The 7,766-nt window shown below is 42.3% G+C and overlaps 1 long non-coding RNA gene across 1 annotated transcript; it reads right to left on the bottom strand.

Annotated features, from left to right (window-relative positions):
- Window positions 1–444: 444 nt before the first annotated feature.
- Window positions 445–2,184, bottom strand: LOC142491884 (uncharacterized). The gene is made up of 3 exons (XR_012800569.1): window positions 1,885–2,184; window positions 1,403–1,495; window positions 445–982 (listed from the first exon to the last, which is right to left on the bottom strand). It is a non-coding gene; the product is annotated as an uncharacterized LOC142491884 (long non-coding RNA).
- Between the last annotated feature and the right edge of the window lie 5,582 nt (window positions 2,185–7,766).

Genomic DNA, 7,766 nt, shown 5'->3' with positions numbered 1-7,766 from the left:
AATACACAAAGTAAATGTAAATGTTTACATTTTTATATAGTTATGCAAAATTCCACCATGTGTGAATATGCTCTAGCATTACAAATGCACACGAAACAATATTAATAACATACAAAACATTTCATGAAAATCAATACAATGTATAAATTTGCTCCAGGATAATAGTACATCACAGTTCATTAACTGGGTGCTTTGAACGAGTATTTCGACCTGTGCCAGTGCTAGTTGCAATAATGTTTCTTTTTAGACCTTTATTGTTTTTTATAAACATTTTTCTGTACACCAATGCTGAGAACAGTGTTTTCAAATTTTTCAGTATTGTCAGTTATGTTTATCAAAGTGTTATTTTCACTAATTGTTGTAGATAATGTGTTTGTGCGAACATTTATTGGTGCACTTGTTGCATGTTCATTTTCAATATGTTCAGCACATGGCACAGAACTCTGATTTTGTAATGGAATCGATTGCATGTCATTTTCAGTTACATTGTTTTCATGTGCCTCACATGACCCTGGCAGTTGTGTAACAATAGTAGGGATTGAGTCAAATAGTTGATCGCTACTGTTTGGTAAAAACTCTGCTGCCTCCAATGTTGCAACATAGGTGGAGGGCAAAAAAGTCGGTATAACATTAGAACTTTGTAGTTCATTATGTTTCATTAAGCATGTTATTATGGCCTCCATGTGAGTATTATGTTTCCGTAATTCGGACACTGTACAGCGCAGAATGTCTTTTACTTCAGTAATTTCAGCCAGCATTTTTTCCTGTACACACATTATTTGAATGTGATTGTCAGAACTGTTTTTTATTGAACGCTCTTCAGCATCCTGTATTGACATGAGTTGATGATGTTGGGCATTTTCACATTGGACATTTTCACAATCTATCCTTTCCTCATTAGTAGCTGTTCCTTCCTCTGAGTCAGCTGGACAATCATCATGCACAATATTCGTGTCCATCAAGCTCCCTTCCATCTCGATGTCTATGAAAAGAAAGAATTGTCACATTTGTAAAGTATTAAAATAAGTATTTTTGTATTCTAAAGTAATTTTTATACACTACATAAATTTCAATTGTGTGTACTCCATTCTAATTCGCATCAACAATACTTAAATTTTGCAACAATGAAGAGATGTTATTAATTAAAATTAATAATTCGTGTTATAGATACTTAATTACTTCAACAATGGCCTTATGATATGATTCTTATTGCATAAATCAGTATTAGGTTTCATCAGTAGCCGTGATTAATAAATGTGTTGCAGTTTCATGTAACACAGCATACTGTTGCACAAAATAACTGCAAAACATGTGTTAATTTCATAATTTTATGATACTACATGTTAAAACCAGATGTTTAATTTAATTTCAACATTACAATGTACAGTAGTACAATATTCACCTTCCACATTTGCATCAGAGTGCTGGGTTACATTCAATTGTGTTTCCATACTGTCAGTAGCTTCTGTAGATTCCTCATCTGCATAATGTAACTCTGTAGACGGAGAAATATGAAAAATATATAGTTACTGTACAATGCGTATACACATTACATGGGTCATAGTACATACTTTGTACATAAAATTGTAAACTATGTTGTAGTAAAAATTAAAAATTAACTTGTATGACATTAGTGAGACATACCGTTTACTCTATTATGTAAACTTAGACAACAGTAGCAAAGGTGACAACTATGTAGATGTTTCATAAAGTAATAACTTGCCAAAAACCACGTCACATTTATAAACAACTTCATTTGATAACTATGACATAGCACATACTGTATACGTGAACAACAATTATAGTAATTTTCCTGTCACAGTTGCCATGTTTGTCTCCATATTACTTAATTCACATTACGAACATTTAACACATACAATTTACCATGCTGAAAATCATCCTGATGAACTCCAATATCAAAATCTCCTTCAAATCCTTGTATTTGTATAGAAGGTAACTTTGCGCTTAACTGCTCCTCAAAAGGTGTTAGGTTCAATGGTGTAGCAGGTGGGCCTCCACCTGTGCCTCTGGCATGCTTGGAGTATTGTTGTAATTTTATTTTGAGTTTTCTTTTTATGTCGTCAAACCGTTTTCGGCAATTATCGTGCGTGCGCACTTGAATTCCACAGCCTGACACAGCGTCACGGATATTTCTCCACAATTGTCTCTTCACCACAGGGGAGGTTTTAACTGTTAAGAAACATAATGACAGTAGAGAGAAACAGATTTGTAATTTTAACATTGTTTTATAATATAACATGTGTGATTTTTATTTTCTACATGGACAATTGCAGTAAGTGCTATGTTACTTTATGACCAAATTAGAGAATGTGCAATTTAACTACAACGATGACTATTGACTGTGTGTATTGTGTATTGTAATGCATGACATAATTGCTGTTGTGAAACAACAGGAGCAAACACAGCATTGTAACTGTACTGTTATTGGGAACCATTAACATGGTGTTACGTATGTGAGGTGAATACATTTACTGACATTATGATTCCAAGTGCAAATTTATAACATGCGTACAACGTACCAACCAGATGTCCAAACAGACGCTCATAGTGTTCCAAAATTGACGCAACTAGCACCTGATTCTCCTCGTCACTAAATTTAACGTTTCTTTTTTTAGCATGTTGTACCAGTGGACTGACAGCATCACATATGTAATTTTCGGGCATGTATTCCTCTTGAAAACCAATGTTGCCCATGTGTATGTCAGCCTCAACATTATCTGAGGTGACATCTGCACCTGCACACACTTGTTCATGAACCGCTGACATGGTCACTGTTGTTGCACTAATAGTTTCACTGCCTGACTCGGACACACTAGCATTAGTTTTGTCGTGAGGAAAATGCATTGTGCTCACACTACTACACTGTCTGCCACGTACACTGCCACGTACACTGCCACGTACACTGCCACATACACCGCGACGTTCTCCACCACGTACACCGCCACGTACACCGCAACGTTCTCCACCACGTACACCGCCACGTACACCGCAACGTTCTCCACCACGTACACCGCCACGTAAACCGCCACGTACTTCGGAACGCACACTACCACAAACACTGTCATGCACAGTACCACGCACAGTGCCACGCACTAATCCACGAACACTGCCACACACAATACCACCAACCGTACCACGAACACTACCACGCACAGCACCACGCACACTAACACCCAAACAACCAACACCACGAACACTCACAGTGTCACGAACATTCTCGGTAAACACACCATCAGTCACACCTGCTGAGATACTCGCCACACCATTGGCATCAGGCGCAGCCATACTAGGAACACATGTAACACCAGCAGACATTGTTGCACTCTGCGTAACAGTATCATTGTTTCGTACATGAAACATTGCACCACTAACTCCTGCACCTTCGTTAACAGAAGTTGAGGAAGTTGAAAATACATGCTCATGTTTGTGTGAAGTAACACCACGAGCAACATTAGTGCCTGCATGTGCCCCCCTTATCCTATTACTTGGTAATTGACCAAAAGACATCCTGAAATGCAGCAGCAACTTCAGTAAAAACAAAAGCTGTTTGAAAATATGTGTAGATGTGCCTTCAGTGTAGTACAATGTACTTGTGAGGCGAGACGTTTCAGTGTCACAGGAATCTCTGTATGCTTCAGCATAAACACAGAGACGCTGTGACTGGAATGGATTCCTGTAACTTTAATTTTCGGCGGCAAATGGTTTCAAAGTCTCGCGAGAGTTGCGCGAGGACAGTGCCACAAGTAGAAGGAAAAAAAAGTCGCGCGAGAGTTGCGCGAGGACAGTGCCACAAGTAGAAGGAAAAAAAAAGTTGCGCGAGAGTTGCGCGAGAGTTGCGCGAGGACAGTGCCACAAGTAGAAGAAAAAAAAAAGTTGCGCGAGAGTTGCGCGAGGACAGTGCCACAAGTAGAAGGAAAAATCGCTAATGCACAGTCACTCCGCTCCGCTGAACATGGCGAGATTAAAACGGACACATTTTCGCCACTTCAGCTCTAGCCTTGTTATTCAAGTTTCCCACCTCTCTGCATATGTTGTATTAAATTCGCCAAAATTTTGAGATTTTGAGCACTTGGAGATTTACTAAGTCAAAACGTATCTGCATAGGCCCCATACTCTTTATGGAATTTACAATGCATATACCACTTATTTACGCAACACTCAGTAATCTAATTTGGATACAATGTTTAGGTAATGTATAACCACTGCTCAACCTTAATATTCAAATCACATAAGTAAAAAGTGGTGCATGGGAAATAGTTACATTGTGTGTAGGAATGGTCTAAGATGACCAACAGAGAAGAAATCCCTATAAGGTTGCACTCAACTGAATTATAACTCTGAGTAAATAGAACTAATTTACAAACCACATGGGTTACCAGAAGGTTTAAAACACAAAACAAAAAATTATTTAATATTACATAAATTTACACTTCTAATTGAAATATATTTAAAGTTTTATCTTATATATAAAAATTATCTTAAAATTCTCTAAAGAAAGCAGCGACGGAGCAAGTCAGCAAACCCTGGTGTGGGTGTATAGATATAGGACAAATGTTAGTAATCAATATACTGTCACGACGGTCCTATATGTTGGTGTAAGTGCATTAATACAGAACTAATCAATATAAGTCTGTATATAGTACAGTAAACAGTGTGGCAATAGGCTTAGGTATGCCTAGCTAAATACACTTAATGCACTAGGACTGGCTAATATATGCCCAAGACCGTCTCCGATGCGTCACTACACAGGTTGCATCTATATACCCATAATGTGTTTACTCCTCAAAGATGGGACATAGTACTCCTTGAGTGTGCAACGTGTCTATAGTGTGCTAAATATCACCCGTTTTCACGATGTAACCCGTCAGTTACTGGGGATGCCTCCCGCTCCGTCTTCAAGCTCCAAGACAGAAACTGGCTGACGTCATCGGTCTGCGCGTCGCCTGACACCCGACGATCGTTTCACGCCTCCTGGCGCTTCTTCAAGGGGGGAGGAGTGTACCACTGCTCCTCTATAGTATGTATTTATACACCTCCTGGGGGCGGGATTGGGGGCGTTTGAATAGTAACGCGGAGTCCCTATTGGTTGGTCTCCCTCAGTCTAATTAACTGATTAGATGGCTCTTGTTATTGTGGACATAACCATCTATAAAGAAGCTGATGGGTATCTGCAAACCACACTATTTAGAAAACCCACAGCTACTAATAGCATTCTACAGGCGGACAGCCACCACCCTAACCATCTTGTCCAAAATATACCCACGGGACAATTTCTCCGCCTTCGGCGTAACTGCTCCACATTGGCAGACTTTACAACCAAGGCAGGGGAAATGAGCCAGCGGTTCTATGATAGAGGGTACAGCAAGAATGTAGTCCAGAAAGCATACAAAAGAGCCAAATATACACAGAGAGACATGCTTCTGACTAAAAATAAATCGAGGACTGACACGAAAGAAGTAATACGCTTTATTGGCACTTATAATACACAGCGGCAAGATCTGAAACGTATCTTTACTAAGCACTGGCACTTACTCACTGAGGATGAGGATTTGATAGAAGTATTGAATCCATTACCAACACTTACAAGTAGAAGATCACGAAACCTAAAAGACAGGATGGTACAGAGTCACTATCAACCCATACCCAATAGGACGTGGCTTGACCACAAACCGCAGGGATCATTTCCTTGTGGAAGGTGTAAGGCATGTACCCACATGCCTCCCACAAAATCATTCTCAGATAACAAAAAAGAGAATACATTTAAAATCCATGATTTCATAAATTGCAATAGCAAAGGAGTCGTATACATCATTACGTGCTCATGCAACAAAATGTATGTGGGAAAAACTTTTCGCCAGCTAAAAGTAAGAATCCTGGAATATTCCAGCCCTGGAGCCGGCAGCCCTGCTGTGGTTGCCCCTCGCCCAGGGAGGAGAGCAGCATCAGAACCTGGAGGAACCACCACATGGAGACTGGTGTTGGGTCCTTTCAGTTAGGATCACACTATTCCCGCACACAGTGTCCTTCCGGTGCAGGACAGTAGGATGGGTCAGTGACCAGGGCAGAAGCAGCATGTCGTACTAGAACCAGCTGATAGAACAAGAACATTATTATTATTATTTCCATCCAGAGGATAATTTGAAGATAAATTGCTGACTCTACTCCAACACACAACACACAACACAAGTAATATCACTAAGGGGGATATTACTCTGACAAATCCCACTGACATTGCAAATGCATTCAATGATTACTTTGTGGGGTCTGCCACTAACTTATTAGCAAAACACAGCCCAAACCACAAACCTGAATCTCATCCTGGGAGTACCCCTATAGTCCCACCTCCTCCCAATACTGCCCACAATTTTCAATTTGGCCCAGTATCTGAAGAGGAGATTACACAAGCGCTCCTTAAACTAAAACTAAGCAGCCAATGCGGACCCGACTTACTACAATCTAGGTTCCTACGACTTGGTGCCCCAGCCATTGCCAAATCAATTGCGTCCATAGTCAACTCTATCCTGTCTGCAGGCCATATCCCTAAGACCTGGAAAACTGCCAGAGCTGTCCCAATCTTCAAAAGTGGGGACAAAAACACTGTCTCAAACTACAGGCCAATCTCACTTCTCTCAATTCTATCCAAAGTCATGGAAAAATGTGTCCACTCCCAATTAAGCGATTGCTACACCAAGACAAATTTCCCTAGCCAATTCCAATCTGGCTTTTGTCCCAAACACTCCACCGTAACTAAGGGGAAAAAAAAAGGAGAAAAAAGCGCAAGGCCCATAGGGTAGTATAGTCAAGTTTATGAGTGATCAAAAACGGTTAAAAACACTTACAACAATGTAGTAGGAACAGGCATATCGGTACTGGTATACAGACCGCAGGAACAGAGATGTTTTTTTCCGGCTGCTTGTCAGGGGTCCCAGAGTCCTGGCCCTTCTCCTCCTCACGATCGACGGACTTCACTTCCGTGTCAGCTGACGCGTGACGTCGGCGCGGGTCATCGAGCAGTGGGAGAACTATGGGTGGTTCTCGGCTCCCTCCTCAAACACGGCGGTTCAGGCACTCTGCTATCCGCAAACTGTACCTCACAGCAACCTAGTGCCAGCTCCCACCAGTATAGAACAGCACAGCAACCAGAGCAATGTCAGCCCTACGCGTTTCGAGAACTATGTTCTCTTCGTCAGGGGCACTTTCATTGCAAAATGGGCTAGTCTGCAAAACAGGAGGGGGGCACGCTGCCTAGGGGTCACACTGGGATGCTGACTTGGGGGGGCTGCTGACATGGGATGCTGACTTGGGGGGGGATGCTGACTTGGGGGGGGTGCTGACTTGGGATGCTGACTTAGGGGGGGCTGCTGACATGGGATGCTGACTTGGGGGGGGATGCTGACTTGGGGGGGTGCTGACTTGGGATGCTGACTTGGGGGGGGCTGCTGACATGGGATGCTGACTTGGGGGGGACGCTGACTTGGGGAGGGATGCTGACTTGGGGGGGCTGCTGACATGGGATGCTGACTTGGGGGGTGATGCTGACTTGGGGGGTGATGCTGACATGGGATGCTGACTTGGGGGGGGGGCTGCTGACATGGGATGCTGACTTGGGGGGGGGATGCTGACTTGGGGGGGGCTGCTGACATGGAATGGGCTGGGGGGGCTGCTGAAATGAAATGGGCTGGGGGGGGGCTGATGAAATGGGCTGGGGGGCTGCTGAAATGACTTTGGGGGGGATGCTGACTTGG

This window comes from Ascaphus truei, chromosome 4 (assembly GCF_040206685.1).
Source record: "Ascaphus truei isolate aAscTru1 chromosome 4, aAscTru1.hap1, whole genome shotgun sequence".
In the NCBI taxonomy this organism is placed as follows: domain Eukaryota; kingdom Metazoa; phylum Chordata; class Amphibia; order Anura; family Ascaphidae; genus Ascaphus; species Ascaphus truei.
The sequence above is the reverse complement of the archived record's forward strand: the minus strand, read 5'-3'. Positions and strand labels throughout refer to the sequence as shown.